General features: G+C 41.4%; 1 long non-coding RNA gene and 2 other non-coding genes across 3 annotated transcripts in view; 2 read left to right on the top strand and 1 right to left on the bottom strand.

Moving 5' to 3' along the window:
• The window catches only part of LOC116683867 (uncharacterized), a 14,377-nt gene extending 7,280 nt beyond the window's left edge, over positions 1 to 7,097 (top strand). The window contains exon 3 of the long non-coding RNA XR_004330718.1: positions 7,084 to 7,097. This is a non-coding gene — a long non-coding RNA (uncharacterized LOC116683867). The remainder of the gene's footprint in view (positions 1 to 7,083) is intronic.
• trnae-uuc (transfer RNA glutamic acid (anticodon UUC)) lies at positions 3,942 to 4,013 on the top strand. Its single transcript has one exon. It is a non-coding gene; the product is annotated as a tRNA-Glu (tRNA).
• A 9,074-nt stretch (positions 7,098 to 16,171) lies between the features above and the next one.
• trnag-ucc (transfer RNA glycine (anticodon UCC)) lies at positions 16,172 to 16,243 on the bottom strand. The gene has a single exon. It is a non-coding gene; the product is annotated as a tRNA-Gly (tRNA).
• Positions 16,244 to 16,810: the final 567 nt, after the last annotated feature.

Raw genomic sequence — 16,810 nt, 5'->3', positions numbered from 1 at the left:
GTTGACCTGGGTTTGATTCCCAGCCATTGCAGTAACTGTTTTTGGGTTGTTGTACTTTCTTTTTTTTCAAGAAGTCAGCAGAAAGGTTACTTGCCCAACCTGGTTTGATAAAATCTCTTTGAGCTGCATGATTATGGCCAGTAACAATTACTTTGATCAATATGGAGATCACAATTAATTATCACAATTATTTGTTGATTTTCTACTCCAAAGTGCTGGAAAGGAAGGTTCGTTGAACCTCAGGTTAACAAGGAACAATCCCAGCAAGGTGATTGACGGATGATTCTAGTTACTTCACCCAGTTCAAGCCAAATGACACAGCTGTAAGAGACCACATTGGTTGGCTTCCAAATGTGTAATATAGCTGGAATATGGCAGTGGTGGGATTTGAACCCACGCCTCCAGAGAGACAGCAGCCTAAATCCAGCGCCTTAGACCACTCGGCCACAATACCTGTAAGTATCAACTCTCCACATTGTGACAGAAGCAGGGACCGTAACTAACGATATGCTTGTTAATGTTATGGAAAAAAAGCCTTTGCAAGTAAAAAGCCAATACTTTATTAAAAACTGCTAATACTTTATTAAAAAAAATTAGCTTTGTCACACTTTGTCATTTTTCTCTGGCATTGTTGATTATTAGAATATTGTAACCAGCATTAAGTGAGTAGGTTTAGGTCTGTGTGAATATGGGCTGAGCATTTACCTGGGTTGAACTTGTGAACATCTTCTTTTGCATATTCACTGTAAAGAGCCATTACTCCTCCAACTGCCAACTATTGTTCTAGAGACAATAGGATATACAGTTTTAGATTGCAAGGTAACTGTCCAAGACCAAAGACTTCATTGAAATACCTCAAGTGATCAAAACAATTTGCCAAAATTCGCAGCATATAAACCCACTCTTTAAAATATGTTCATGTACCATTCAAAAACAAAAGTACAATCATAAAACACATACTACTTAGATACTGCAGCCATCCTGATCACAGCCACGGGGGGATCTGCTTGTGGTTTCTTACCAGCAAGTTTCTGGAGGTCCAAATAGCATCTTTGATGGCAACAAAGGTTAGCCACTGTGTGAGCCACAAAGTGTATAGCTGTAAATCTGCTCCCTAAAAACAATAACAGGTCTGGCAATCCTTTCCCTCTTTGGCTTCTTTGTTAGCTACAAACGTCCCTGGGTGGACTTGAACCACCATCCTTTCGGTTAACAGCCAACTGCGCTGACCTATTGCGCCACAGAGACTGCGCCTGTTTGATGGTTAATGAGCGGGAGCTCGATCTTTAAGCCACAAGCATTTGTTTTATGGCTTTTTGAGGTTGAGCTACACATGTATGCTTATCAGGCGATTTTCCTGTTTATATTTCCTTAGAAATTGGGGAAGCTGACTCATGCGGAAATGTAGAAGCTGGACGTGCATTGTATTGTTCTTACATGTCAATTGGATTCTGACTTTGAATTCAAATATTTGGCATCCAAGAAAATTCCGGAACTGATGATGTATCAGTCATTGTGCTGTGGTTTCTTGGTCACAGCAACAAGCTTGATCATTGACATACAGTTGCACGCCATTTATCACAAAACTGTTGGGTGGGGCCTTATGTATTTGCTTGTATTACATCAAGTGACCTGCATACCAATGACCGTCAGAGATGGCAAAAGTACTCACTGGCCATACTCAAGTAGAAGTACAGATAATTGTGTTAACAAATACTCTGGTAAAAGTAGAAGTACTGATTTAACTTCTTTACTCAAGTAAAAGTAACAAAGTACAGGCTTAGCAATTCACTTAAAAAGAGTAAGAAGACTCGCCCCAATGGTGCTATTAAAAACCTCCTTCACCATTCTGGCTGGGACAACGTCTAAGGGACAGTTGGTAGGTTTCATGTGTTGTACAACCTCAACACAGGCTTAAATTCCTCAAACACAGCTGAGTGTGTAGGAGAAGCAGATACAATACCTTAAAATTAGCACTGGTAATTTCCCAGATAGATGCTACTTTGTCAATAAAATAACCAAGACATTTCTCACATGTACTAATTGACACATCTGTTGGAGCAGAGGTGCATGGATTTATGATAGAGTTAATAGTATTAAATAACAATCTAGGTTTGTGGCAATTGCTAGCTATGACAGAAGAGAGATGTGGCATCTTCACCACCTTCACAGCATTCTGGTATGTGATAGACTGTCCCTTAATACACCCAGTGTCACATGTAGATTGTCTTTCCATCTTTGTTCAGCTTGTCTGCAGTGTTGCCTAAGGGCCCTTGTGGTGTCATTTAGCCAGGGGTCCGCCTTAGGTTTAACAGCTTTAATCCGATAAGGGGCAATAGAATCTAGGATTTCAGTGCATGTGGAATGGAACACAGAAAGAATGTTATCTGGGGAAGAGGGAGAGACCAGACCACCAGTCACCTGGTCGTTAATGTAACTTGAAGGAGCTCCACATTTGACAGTATTGACTGGAAGTGATAGGCTTTGAGTTACATGGGGGATACACACTTTGCATTCAGTCTCATAAGCACCATAAAAATTAGGTATCACTGAGACTTGAACTTGTGTTGCTGCAGTCAGAGTATACAGTGCTCATCCTTAATGGGCCAGTATAGTGCATCAGAATTGCTTGTTGAATGGTCTATTAGCTTTGGAACCCCCCTTTCCCCTCAGCTTTCAATTGTCAGATATGGGTGGGGGAGTGGGCACTGTGTCCAACCCTTTCTGTGTAAAAAAACACTAAAGTAGTCTCTTGGATGAGAGACAAAACTACTGCGGAGGACCTTATACTAAGTCCTGTTGCCCTTCAAGGTTTAAGGAGTCTTTATTATCTCCGGGGGGAAATTTGTTGTGCAGCAGCATGTAACATAAATAACACACAGGTTATACAAGACAACAGCCATACATCTAGAAACAAAAAAATAAACACGTACTACACAGAAGTCCACACCTCACCTTGACTTATTAAAGAAGCCTGTAGCAGCAGGGACAAAAGAGTTTTTGTGTCTGTTTGTCCTGCATTTAGGCTTTAGACTGAATTTGTGGCCAGACGGCAACAAGATGAAGCAGCTGTTGGGGGTGACTAGGGTCGGCCAGGACTTATTGGGCCTTCTTGAGGGACCTTGTCTCATATACAGAGTTTAAGTCAGTCAGAGGGTTGTGAGAAATCTTGCCACACACCTTAACTATATATTGCAGCCTGTTCTTGTTCTCTTCATTACCGACATACTGGAAGTCGGCCATGTTTAATTGGATGCTCTCCAGTTATTGTTGTGTGGTAGATTAACATTATATTTTCCTACTTTGGGGACTTTTCATTTCATAGTCTTTGTCTGGTATTTTCTATTCCCTGTTTGTATTTTCTGTGACTGCATGTGGTTTTAAATCTGTTGGAGTTTCTTCAGACTAAAGCAAAGACACTGATGATGTCATCCAAAAGAAACATAAAGGACAGCAACCTGTTTCCAGAGGACACTAAAGAATGACGGAGCAGCAGGAAACAGAGCAGCTCAAATAGCAAACAGCTGATTTATTCATCTGACTCGTAGAATAACGCCAATGATTGACTTGTTTTAAATGTCTGGGAATGTGGAACAGCTCCATGCTGACTACCTGAAATAAAACAAGGCCACATGCTGATTATTGGGGACTTGATTTGATGGATTTATTCGTCCTGTCATAAAGTTCCAACGTTAAGTTTTTTACCGCCAGTTCAAAATGGAGCTGAACACGGAGGAGGATTCCTCCCTAACGGCCGCTCTGCTCTGCTCCGTGCCCCCGCTGTCCGGTAATAGTTAAAGCAGATAAAAACCTAAAGAACACTCAAAAGCTTCAAGATAAAACTTACTTAAGAAGCTTCTTCATTCATGTTCAAGAGAAGGCCTGTTTCCAGCCAGACTATGGATTGATTCATGAAATCCCTGTTATTAATACGTAGTTGGTCCCATATGGTCTAGTGGTTAGGATTCCTGGTTTTCACCCAGGTGGCCCGGGTTCAACTCCCGGTATGGGAATTGGTATTTAGCTGGTTAAGGTCTGCAGAAAGATCTATATGATCTCTGACATTGGTCCTGTATTGAATCAGAGCTGTAGTTATGTACATTCCCAACACGGTTAGACTTTGCTGTAATTTCTACAGTTACTTACCGTAAAATACGATAACTTTCTTTTCCGGTTTATTACTGTAATATGCATTGCATTGTGGGTAGTAACATTTAATTTACATTTATTTACTGTATTTTTTGAATTTGCTGTAATCTGCTGTAAAACAACAGCAGTAGTGCTACTGTAGGTGAATAAAATTGTTTGTGCATGTTATAGAAGCATAGAAATGAAATGGAAAAATAAAATATCTCTAAAAAACATTTTCTTTATTATGCATTTAGCAGTGAAGGTAATTTAAAAATGTGAATTGCTTTTCAGCAGTGTAAATAACTTATTATGTTCACACTCAGGGGAAGGAAAATTTCGGGAGTCACATTTTGAGGGACAGTGGCAACAAAAGGGTTACGGGTTGCAAAGTTAAACATTTGGTAGACCTTGCAACTATCATTTATGTGAGCTTCCTGCTTACCTCGAAGAGTCTTGACACAAGACTCACAGACACACATAGAAATATAAATACAACAAAACCCTCTTAACCTCACTACAGTTTACAAAGGTTTACAATATTTACATTGCATTAATTAATCCTGGGTCGCTTCCAGCAACCCCAGAAGTCCGCCCACCTTTAAAAGCCCCGGTGTATACAACAAACTCCCTTTTACAACTTGCATCAGAAGACGCCGGTAAGATGACACATACGCTAGTGAATGACTGTATTAACTTTAAGTTAAATAAACAGATGTCAGGTTAACAAAGAACTGATTGTCTTGTGGTTATTGTAACTAAGAAACATTTAGTGAGATAAGATGTAATGATGAACAATGTATGAAGATGATTAACAGATTGGGGAAGTAATGGAGTCAGCGTTGCATGCATGCCTATCACCGTAGTTTCAGCTGTTAAATACGTGCACTAGAAAACCACGTGATAACAGTAGGACTATGGAAATGAATGGAGTAACTGATAAATCTAAACACAATAAAAGGTAACAAAACAAACACGTGTCACACACACTAGCATATCACAATGAGAGTATTTTAAAGTCAGTGTTCAGACGTAGGAGGTACAAGTAGCGCATCGCTAAGGTGACGGTCGCAATGCGCCCTGTCACACACTCCCATATCATTTTTGGTCCATGCACAAGTCTTTAAAAAGAATTGTGGCTGTTTTTCAAGCAGGTTTGTATCACAACAATGTTGCTGGTAAGTCTAAATGAACAATGGGCAACCTACGTCCATCTTGCTAGCACCCAAATCTCTGTACTCATCTCCCTGCTTGGATGGCAAGTCATCTGGTGGATTTTTCCTGTCACGAGGGCTTTTGCTTGATTTACGTATAGTGCTTCCACATGAGGACACTAAGAGAATAGAAGCGGAACCAGAGGGAGAGTTGTTTTATTGTACCCACTAGCAGTAAAGTTTATTTGTCTGTAGCCATAAAATTGCATTAGGCTGTCAACGTTTTGAGCGAAGAAGACTTAGACTTAGACTTAGACTTCTCTTTATTGATCCTTTTGGGATGACTCCCCCAGGAAATTGAAAGTTCCAGCAGCAGTTTTAGCAAGAAAAAAAGAAATAAAAAATAGATAAAAAGACAGTATAAAGACAACAAAATAACCAAAAAAATAATAACAATAAGAACATTCGTCAAATAAACAATGAAAAGACCATAAATTATTATTAAAGTGTCAGTGTTTAGTCCAGTGTTAAAAAAAAATTATTATAAAGTGACCAGGTGTGAATTTAAGTCCAGGTGTGCATGTATGTATGTGTCTATGTATGTGTACTGTATGTATGTATGTATGTATGTATGTATTGTCCTCTCTGCCCTATTTCCTCCTCCCCCCTAGTGAGGAGTTGTATAGTCTAATGGCATGAGGGACAAAGGAGTCCTTGAGTCTGTTGGTCCGGCACTTGGGGAGGAGCAGCCTTCCACTGAACCTGCTCCTCTGGGTGCTGATGACGGTGTGCAGGGGGTGGCTGGCATTGTCAGTAATGTCCAGCAGTTTGTCCAATGTCCTCCTCTTCATGCCGACCACAGAGCCAGCCCGCCTGATCAGTTTATCAAGCCTGTGGGTGTCCTTCTTTGATATGCTGCCCCCCCAGCACACCACAGTGTAGAAGAGGACACTGGTGACCACAGACTGGTAGAACATCCACAGCAGTTTGCTGCAGATGTTAAAGGAGCGCACCCTCACTGTGCCATTCCCCTTATCCAGATGGGAGTGAACCCGGTGTAGCAGGTAGAGGATGGCGTCCTCCACACCAACATCTGGCTGGTACGCAAACTGTAGGTGGTCCTGGGCGTGCTGTACCTGAGGTCTGAGGAGGCTGAGGAAGAGCCGCTCCAACGTATTCATCAGGTGTGAAGTGAGTGCCACCGGTCGGAAGTCATTCAGCTCGCTGGGCCTGTTCTTCTTGGGAACTGGAACAATGCAGGATGTCTTCCAAAGGGTGGGCACTCTCCCTAGCTGCAGGCTAGGTTAAACCTGTTGAAAAAGTTATTCAGCTCCTTGGCCCTCTCCATAATCCCCCCTGTAGTTCTGGTCTTTGTGTTGTGACCTGTGATGGTCCTCACACCTTCCCAGACCTCCCTCATGTTGTTGTCCCTCAGCTTCTGCTGAATACCACAGCTCAAGTCCCTGGTAAGGCAACAGCTTGATTCTGGGATATGTATGAAGTGCTCGCTATTGTCATCTGTCATGCAGGTTTACTGGATGTTCACAATCTGCTAGTGGCCATGATGATTTATGACTTTGAGCTTTTTAACCATTTTGGCCAATTTAGCCAATTTTCAACCAGTTTGTGCAATAACAATTGGTGTTCTCAGGCAATGTGCAAATCGTGGTCTACCCTCCTACTGTCCAGAAGACATGATCATGGCAACAGGTTAATGGTCTAAATTTACTTGCACTTTAATTTGTAGTTCAGCAGATTGTTTTTTCCCCAGCCAATTGCTTTTGAAGCCTGGGTAGCTCAGTCGGTAGAGCATCAGACTTTTAATCTGAGGGTCCAGGGTTCAAGTCACTGTTCAGGTGTAGAGTTATACATTCTGCTAGATGAATTGTCCATTTGACATGCCTGAACTCTTCAGATACCGTCATATCATGTGTGTTCCATGCACAAGTCTTTAAAAAGAATTGCAGCTGTTTTTCAAGCAGGTTTGTATCATAACAATGTTGCTGGTATGTCTAAATGAACAATGGGCAACCTACATCCATCTTGCTAGCACCCACATCTCTGTACTCATCTCCCTACTTGGATAGTATGTCCAAGGACATACCACATATGTTCTATAACCCTTTTCATTGGTTAGCTACCACTCTTAAATAATTCCTTTCATTGTATCAATCTCAGAAATAACCAAAGAATGACAAATTCCTTTCATGTGCTAGTGCCAGTATTCAACCACCTGTCACTGTATTTTTAGCATCAGTTGTGTTTTTTTTGTTTTTAAAAAAGCTGCCCCGTGTGAGGGTTGAACCCACGACCTTCAGATTATGACGCACTGCCTACTATGCCAACGAGGATATGAAAGGAACTGCAATGGTTCGCAAAATTTCAGAAAAACTAACAATTTGGTCGTCAATCTTAATAAAAACAATGTATGTGGAAACCTATGTACTCACACAAAGGCTAAGATTGACCCTATATGCTTTGTCATGACCCCATGAAAAGGGGAGACAAAAGGTTGTATACAGTGCCTTGCGAAAGTATTCGGCCCCCTTGAACTTTACAACCTTTTGACACATTTCAGGCTTTAAACATAAAGATATAAAAATTTTATTTTTTGTGAAGAATCACCAACAAGTGGGACACAATTGTGAAGTGGAACGAAATCTATTGGATATTTTAAACTTTTTTAGCAAATAAAAAACTGAAAAGTGGTGCGTGCAAAATTATTCGGCCCCTTTACTTTTAGTGCAGCAAACTCACTCCAGAAGTTCAGCGAGGACCTCTGAATGATCCAATGTTGTCCTAAATGACTGATGGTGATAAATAGAATCCACCTGTGTGTGATCAAGTCTCTGTATAAATGCACCTGCTCTGTGATAGTCTCAGGGTTCTGTTGAAAGAGAGCATCATGAAGACCAAGGAACACACCAGGCAGGTCCGTAATACTGTTGTGGAGAAGTTTAAAGCCGGATTTGGATACAAATAGATTTCCCAAGCTTTAAACATCCCAAGGAGCACTGTGCAAGCGATCATTTTGAAATGGAAGGAGTATCAGACCACTGCAAATCTACCAAGACCTGGCCGTCCCTGTAAACTTTCAGCTCAGACAAGGAGAAGACTGATCAGAGATGCAGCTAAGAGGCCCATGATTCAATTCAATTCAATTTTATTTATAGTATCAATTCATAACAAGAATTATCTCAAGACACTTTACAGATAGACCACACTCCGGAATTTACAAGGACCCAACAGTTCTAGTTTCCTCCAGAGCAAGCAACAGTGCGACAGTGGCGAGGAAAAACTTCCTTTTAGGCAGAAACCTCGGTCAGACCCAGGCTCTTGGTAGGCGGTGTCTGACGGGCCGGTTGGGGTTAGAATGAAGAGTGGCAATAACAAAAATAGAAAAAATTAGTAGTTTGTAGCAGTTCTTTGTGGTAGTTCATGGCATAGCAGGACGCTGTGCAGCATTACAGGACGTAGCAGGACGTAGCAGGACGTAGCAGGACGTAGCAGGACAGGACGTAGCAGGGCACCACAATGTAGTAGTTGAACATGGCATCACAGAACGTGTAGCGGAACCATGGCAATAGCTGCTACCCTGATTTCGGAGCCTCTCTGATCCAAGGGAACATGCTGGGGAAAAAAGAACATAAGGACTCCGGGGAATGACTCCCCAGAAATAGGTTAGTAACAAGCATTTCTGGGACATGGATGCACATAAATGAAAAGATGGAAAGATAGAGGAGAGAGGAGCTCAGTGTATCAAAATAAGTCCCCAGCTGTCTAAAACTATTACAACAAAACCAAGAGAGACGAGGTAAAGAGAGCTCCAGCCCGGCCGGGCCAGAACTCTCCCCAACCGGATCGGGCTGTATGCCAAGTCTCCCTTTGGTTCTATTATATTCTTGATTATATGTTAGATAAATCTGAAAACTATGTGACTAGCTACTACTCCCTAACAATATTCGATTCTATGCCCTAACTAGTGTATCAAATAAGTCCCCAGCTGTCTAAAACTATTACAACAAAACCAAGAGAGACGAGGTAAAGAGAGCTCCAGCCCGGCCGGGCCAGAACTCTCCCCAACCGGATCGGGCTGTATGCCAAGTCTCCCTTTAGTTATATTATATGATAGATAAATCTGAAAACAATGTGACTAACTACTACTCCCTAACAATATTCGATTCTATGCCCTAACTATAAGCTTTATCAAAAAGGAAAGTCTTAAGCCTACTCTTAAATGTGGAGACGGTGTCTGCCTCCCGGACCCAAACTGGAACCTGGTTCCACAGGAGAGGAGCTTGATAGCTGAACGCTCTGGCTCCTGTTCTATTTTTAGAGACTCTAGGAACCACCAGTAACCCTGCATTCTGGGAGCGTAGTTCTCTCCTAGGGTTGTAAGGTACTATAAGCTCTTTAAGATAAGATGGAGCCTGACCATGAAGAGCTTTGTAGGTGAGAAGAAGGATTTTAAATTCTATTCTAAATTTTACAGGAAGCCAATGCAGAGAAGCTAAAACAGGAGAAACGTGATCTCTTTTCCTGGTTCCTGTCAGAACACGTGCCGCAGCATTCTGGATCAGCTGTAGAGTCTTTATGGATTTTTTCGAGCAGCCTGATAACAGAGAATTGCAGTAATCCAACCTAGAAGTAACAAATGCATGGACTAGTTTTTCTGCATCATTTTTAGACAGGATATTCCTGATTTTTGCAATATTACGTAGGTGAAAAAAGGCGATCCTTGAAATTTGCTTTAAATGGGAATTAAAGGACATGTCCTGATCAAAGATGACTCCAAGATTCTTCACTGTGGTGCTGGAGGCCAGGGTGATGCCATCCAGAGTAACTATATCTTTGGATAGTGCGTCACGAAGGTGCTTGGGTCCGAGAGCAATAACTTCAGTTTTATCGGAGTTTAACATTAGAAAATTACAGGTCATCCAGGTTTTAATATCTTGAAGGCACGTTTGAAGTTTAGCTAACTGATTAGTTTCATCCGGCTTGATTGAAAGATATAATTGAGTATCATCTGCATAACAATGAAAGTTTATGGAGTGTTTCCTAATAATACTGCCTAAAGGAAGCATATATAAAGTGAACAGGATTGGACCGAGCACAGATCCTTGTGGGACTCCATGACTAACGTTGGCGTGCACAGAGGATTCATCGTTAACATTAACAAACTGAGATCGATCTGATAAATAAGACTTAAACCAGCTTAGAGCAGTCCCTTTAATGCCAATTAAATGTTCCAATCTCTGTAATAAGATATAATGGTCAATGGTATCAAATGCAGCGCTAAGATCTAATAACACAAGTACAGAGATAAGTCCTTTGTCTGAAGCAATTAGGAGGTCATTAGTAATTTTCACAAGTGCTGTCTCTGTGCTATGATGAACTCTAAATCCTGACTGAAAATCCTCAAATAAGCTGTTGCTATGCAGAAAGTCACACAGCTGTTTGGCGACTGCTTTCTCAAGAATCTTAGAGAGAAATGGAAGGTTGGATATAGGTCTATAGTTGGCTAAAACATCTGGATCAAGGTTTGGCTTTTTCAGAAGAGGTTTAATTACAGCTACTTTAAAGTGCTGTGGTACATAGCCTGTTAATAAAGACAAATTGATTATATTTAGTAGTGAAGTGTTGACTAATGGTAAAACTTCTTTAAGTAGCCTAGTCGGGATGGGATCTAAGAGGCAGGTTGATGGCTTAGATGAAGAAATAATTGAATTAAATTGATAAAGATCAAGTGAAGCAAAGCAGTCAAAACATGTATCTGGTTTTACAGCTGTTTCTAAGGTTCCTGAGTTTAGAGATAAGTCAGTGCCAGTTAAAGGCAGGTCTTGGTGAATTTTGCTTCTAATAGTTATAATTTTATCATTGAAGAACCTCATAAAGTCGTTACTACTAAGAGCTATGGGAATACTTGGCTCAGTAGAGCTGTGACCTTCTGTTAGCCTGGCTACAGTACTGAAAAGAAACCTGGGGTTGTTCCTATTTTCCTCTATCAATGACGAGTAGTACGCTGCTCTGGCATTACGGAGGGCCTTCCTATACGTTTTAAGACTATCTTGCCAGGTTAAACGAGAATTTTCCAGTTTGGTGGAGCGCCAGATCTTCTCAAGTTTCCGCGATATTTGCTTTAATTTGCGAGTTTCAGTGTTATACCATGGAGCTAACCTTCTTTGTTTTATTATCTTCTTTTTTAGAGGGGCAACAGAGTCTAGAGTCATTCGTAGCGAGCCTGCTGCACTATCAACAAAATGATCGATTTGGGAGGGACTAATAGCATAGGAGTCCTCCGTTACTTTGGGACTTGGTAATGAATTAAATGCTAACGGAATCGTATCCTTAAATTTAGCTACAGCACTATCAGATAGACATCTTGTATAGGATGTTTTGCCTAACGGCGTGTAGTTCAGCAGTATAAACTCAAAAGTTATCAAACAGTGGTCAGATAGGAAGGGATTCTGTGGGAACACTATTAAATGTTCAATTTCAACACCATATACCAGAACAAGATCGAGGGTGTGGTTAAAACGGTGAGTCGGTTTATGTACACTTTGAGAGAAGCCAATGGAATCTAATAGAGAGATAAACGCAGTGCTAAGGCTATCATTCTCATCGTCCACATGAATATTAAAATCCCCTACAATAATAACTTTGTCCGTTTTTAGCACTAAGTTCGATAGAAACTCTGCAAATTCGGATAAAAATTCAGAGTATGGACCAGGTGCTCGGTACACTATAACAAATAGAACTGGTTGCATTGATTTCCAACTTGGGTGTGAAAGACTAAGAACAAGACTTTCAAATGAGTTATAATTTAGTTTAGGTTTAGAGCTAATTAGTAGACTGGAATCAAAGATAGCTGCAACTCCACCTCCTCGGCCTGTGCCTCGAGGAATGTGAGTATTAATATGACTGGGGGGGTGGACTCATTTAGACTAACATATTCTCCATTACTCAGCCAGGTTTCAGTAAGACAAAATAAATCAATATTAGAATCTGATATTAATTCATTTACTAGTACCCCTTTAGAAGAGAGAGATCTGATGTTTAAGAGTCCACATTTAATTCTCCTATTCTTTTGAACTATTGCACTTGTGGTTTTAATTGTTATGAGGTTTTCATGCACAGCTCCTCTTCTGTTTACCTTTGATTTAAATAATTTTAATGGTCGGGGGGCAGACACCGTCACTATGGGATTTTTACTAGGTAACACCTGGAATAAAGGAGCAGAGAAGTGTGTTAGACTGGGACTCTGCCTCCTGGTCCCAACTATGGATTGTCAAGGATTAGGTCCACCAATACACTTGTCAATGTTTCTAGAAATGAGAGCTGCTCCAGTCCAAGTGGGATGAATGCCGTCTCTCCGAATCAGATCAGGTCTTCCCCAGAAAGACTGCCAGTGATCCACAAAGCCCACATCATTATCTGGACACCACCTCGATAGCCAGCGGCGAAATGACGACATGCGGCTATACGTGTCATCGCTGGTTAGATTTGGCAGGGTCCAGAGAAAACTACGGTGTCCGACATTGACTTCGCGTATGTACACACCGATTCAACATTAATCTTAGTAACCTCCGATTGCCGTAACCGGGAGTCATTAACGCCAACGTGAATAACAATCTTGCTGTATTTACGTTTATCCTTAGCCAGCAGTTTCAGATAAGACTCAACGTCGCCCGCTCTAGCCCCCGGGATGCACTTAACTACGGCCGCCGGCTTCGCTAACTTCACGTTTCTCAGAATGGAGCTGCCGATAACCAGAGTTGGTTTCTCAGCGGGGGGGTTGCTGAGTGGGGAAAATCTGTTAGAAACGCTAACAGGCTGGTGGCGGTCCGACGCCTTGGAAAGCTTACGACTGTCTCTTCCTCGTCCTCGCACAGTAACCCAGCCACTATGTCCTGGCTGCTCCGGAGTTCGCGAGGAACTACCAGAGGCTAACTCAGGCTCAGGCCGGCCCGTGCTGACTACCGGGGGGAGGTTAGCTACAGTAACTGACGACTGATCTGTCATGGTGCGGATCCGGACTTCTAACTTACTAAGCCTCGCCTCCACGTCCAAAAATAAACTACACTTGTTACACACGCCATCACTGCTAAAGGATGCAGAGGAGTAACTAAACATCTCACACACCGAGCAGGAGAAAGTCGGAGAGGGGGCCGACATAACTAACTGCTAAGCTAAAGTCGTTAGCAGCTAAGCTAAAGTAAGGTAGCGTTAGCTACCAAGCGTTAAAACAGCTGTTATTTAACAAAAGTCGCTAAAAAATGAGAAGATATGTGAGTGCTTAGGCAGAACTGCTATAAGAATAAGTGTTTATGATCACTCTGGATGAACTGCAGAGAACTACAGCTGAGGTGGGAGAGTCTGTCCATAGGACAACAATCAGTCGTACACTGCACAAATCTGGCCTTCATGGAAGAGTGGCAAGAAGAAAGCCATTTCTCAAAGATATCCATAAAAAGTCTCGTCTAAAGTTTGTCACAAGCCACCTGGGAGACACACCAAACATGTGGAAGAAGGTGCTCTGGTCAGATGAAACCAAAATCGAACTTTTTGGCCACAATGCAAAACGATATGTTTGGCGTAAAAGCAACACCGCTCATCACCAACAACACACCATCCCCACTGTCAAACATGGTGGTGGCAGCACCATGGTTTGGGCCTGCTTTTCTTCAGCAGGGACAGGGAAGATGGTTCAAATTGAGGGGATGATGGATGCAGCCAAATACAGGACCATTCTGGATGAAAACCTTTTGGAGCCTGCAAAAGACCTGAAACTGGGACGGAGATTTATCTTCCAACAAGACAATGATCCCAAACACACAGCAAAATCTACAAAGGAATGGTTCACAAATAAACGTATCCAGGTGTTAGAATGCCCAAGTCAAAGTCCAGACCTGAATCCAATCCAGAATCTGTGGAAAGAAATGAAAACTGCTGTTCACAAACGCTCTCCATCCAACCTCACTGAGCTCAAGCTGTTTTTCATGGAAGAATGGGCAAGAATTTCAGTCTCTCGATGTGCAAAACTGATAGAGACATACCCCAAGCGACTTGTAGCTGTAATCGCAGCAAAAGGTGGCTCTACAAAGTATTAACGCAAGCGGGCCAAATAATTTAGCACGCACCACTTTTCAGTTTTTTATTTGCTAAAAAAGTTTAAAATATCCAATAGATTTTGTTCAAAAATCAACGTTAACGTTAGTGGTTAGCGATTGGCGTTAGCATAGCAAGCTAGCGATTTTTAAAAAGTTTCAGTTAGGAACATGGTTGCAAGCATGTATGGACAGGACTGTATAGACCACAAAACAAGACTGTCGTAATTTTTAAATCAATTATTTAAGCCGAAAATACCAGAAATGCGTCTCTCTGGTCGATGCGGCAGCCATTGTTGCCTGTTGCACATTGTGCACATTGCACATTGTAGAATAAAACAGATAATTCTGTATAAATTACACTAGAGCACATCTAAGAAAAACAAAAGAAAAGAAACATTTCACAAACAGATGCATTGTTAATTTTCATCAGCCTGGTAGTGGACTTTATATGGAGACAAAGCATAGCAATTAGCAGAGGATGGTTTTGATCCATCGACCTCTGGGTTATGGGCCCAGCACGCTTCCGCTGCGCCACTCTGCTCTGCTGGACAAAGCCACAGGTTCAAATAAGCAGGTAAATCACCGTAGTTTTAGATATTTAAATGTGCGCACAAGAAAGCTAAGAGATTACTGTGGGGAAATGGAGACTGGCTAGGTTAACTGAAGATTTTAAACATTGTAAAAAATGTATGAAACATATGAACACGTTAAACATATACGGGCATATAATATATACCTACAGTCTCAGTCCTTGGATGGTATAGGTAGCGTATCGCTACCTATACCGATAAATTCCAGAGTTGGCACACTACAGGTAATCAAAGCAACACACATCCCTGGGTGGACTTGAACCACCATCCTTTCAGCTAACAGCCAACTGCGCTGAACTATTGCGCCACAGAGACTACGCATGTCTGCTGTTTAATGAGCGGGAACTCGATCTTTAAGCCACAAACATTTGCTTTATGGCTTTTTGAGGTTGAGCTTCACATGTATGCTTCTCAGGCTATTTTCCTGTTTAAATTTCCTTAGAAATTGGGGAAGCTGACTCATGCGGAAATGGAGAAGCTGGACGTGCATTGTATTGATCTTACATCTCAATTGGATTCTGACTTTGAATTCAAATATTTGGCATCCAAGAAAATTTTTAAACTGATGATGCAACAGTCCTTTTGCTGGTGGTTTCTTGGTCACAGCAACAAGCTTGATCATTGACATACAGTTGCCCGCCACATATCACAAAACTGTTGGGTGGGGCCTTAAGTATTTGCTTGTATTACATCAAGTTTTCCAATAACATTAACAAGCATAACGTTGATTACGGTGCCTGTGTTTGTCATGATGTGGAAATTTGATAATTGCAGGTAGTGTGGCCGAGTGGCTCCAGTCTCTTTGGAGGCGTGGGTTCAAATCCCACCACTGCCATTTGCATATATTACATAGCTGGAAGCCAACCAATGTGATGTCTTACAGCTGTGGCATTTGGCCTGAACTTGGTGAAATAACTAGAATCATCCATCAATAACTTTGCTGAGATTGTTCCTTGTTAACCTGAGGTTCAACGATTGGTGAAATCTTCCTTTCCAGCACTTTGGAGTAGAAAATCAACAAATAATTGTGATAATTAATCGTGATCTCCGTAATGATCAAAGTAATTGTCGTTATCTTTTTGGTCATAATCATGCAGCTCAAAGAGATTTTATCAAACCAGGTTGGGCAAGTAACCTTTCTGCTGACTTCTTGTAAAAAAAGAAAGTACCACAACCCAAAAACAGTTACTGCGATGGCTGGGAATCGAACCCAGGTCAACTGCTTGGAAGGCAGCTATGCTCACCACTATACCACCATCGCTGGACAATGTGATGTTCACTTCAAATCTTGTAATACATTTGGGCATTGAGACTGGTTCAAATCTGGCTCAAAGGAGAAGTCTTTTCCAGAGTTTCCCTTCAGGGATCAATAAAGAATTTCTGATTCTGATGTAGAGATGGACAGACAACCCAAAAGTATAATACTTCTTGCCGAGACATAACAAGAAACAAAAAAACTGACTATTGTAAGTAATGAATGGCTTCATGAATAGACAACCATCATCCCAGTGTATGCCATTAACAGTCTATGAGTGGTCAACTAGAGTCAAATAACTTTCTTTGGGGCAACTCCTTTTTCCTCCAGATAGAGCTCATTCAGCATTAGAAAGTACCTGTTAGTGCTGAATATCTATTCCAAAACTCCCATTCTTTTATTTATTTAGCTAGCGGTGGACAACTGGTGAAATGTACTTGCTCTGCATGTGTTAGTGTCTGATGATGAACTCACAACCAAGACAACCCCAAAGAGAAGCACTTATGAACACAATGATCATCAGTGTCTTTATTTGAGGTGATCTGAATGTGATTACAATGACATCTTAAGTTC

This window comes from Etheostoma spectabile, unplaced genomic scaffold, assembly GCF_008692095.1.
Source record: "Etheostoma spectabile isolate EspeVRDwgs_2016 unplaced genomic scaffold, UIUC_Espe_1.0 scaffold00019146, whole genome shotgun sequence".
Classification (NCBI taxonomy): domain Eukaryota; kingdom Metazoa; phylum Chordata; class Actinopteri; order Perciformes; family Percidae; genus Etheostoma; species Etheostoma spectabile.
Note: the sequence above shows the minus strand (reverse complement) of the source record. Positions and strands in the feature narration are given on the sequence as shown.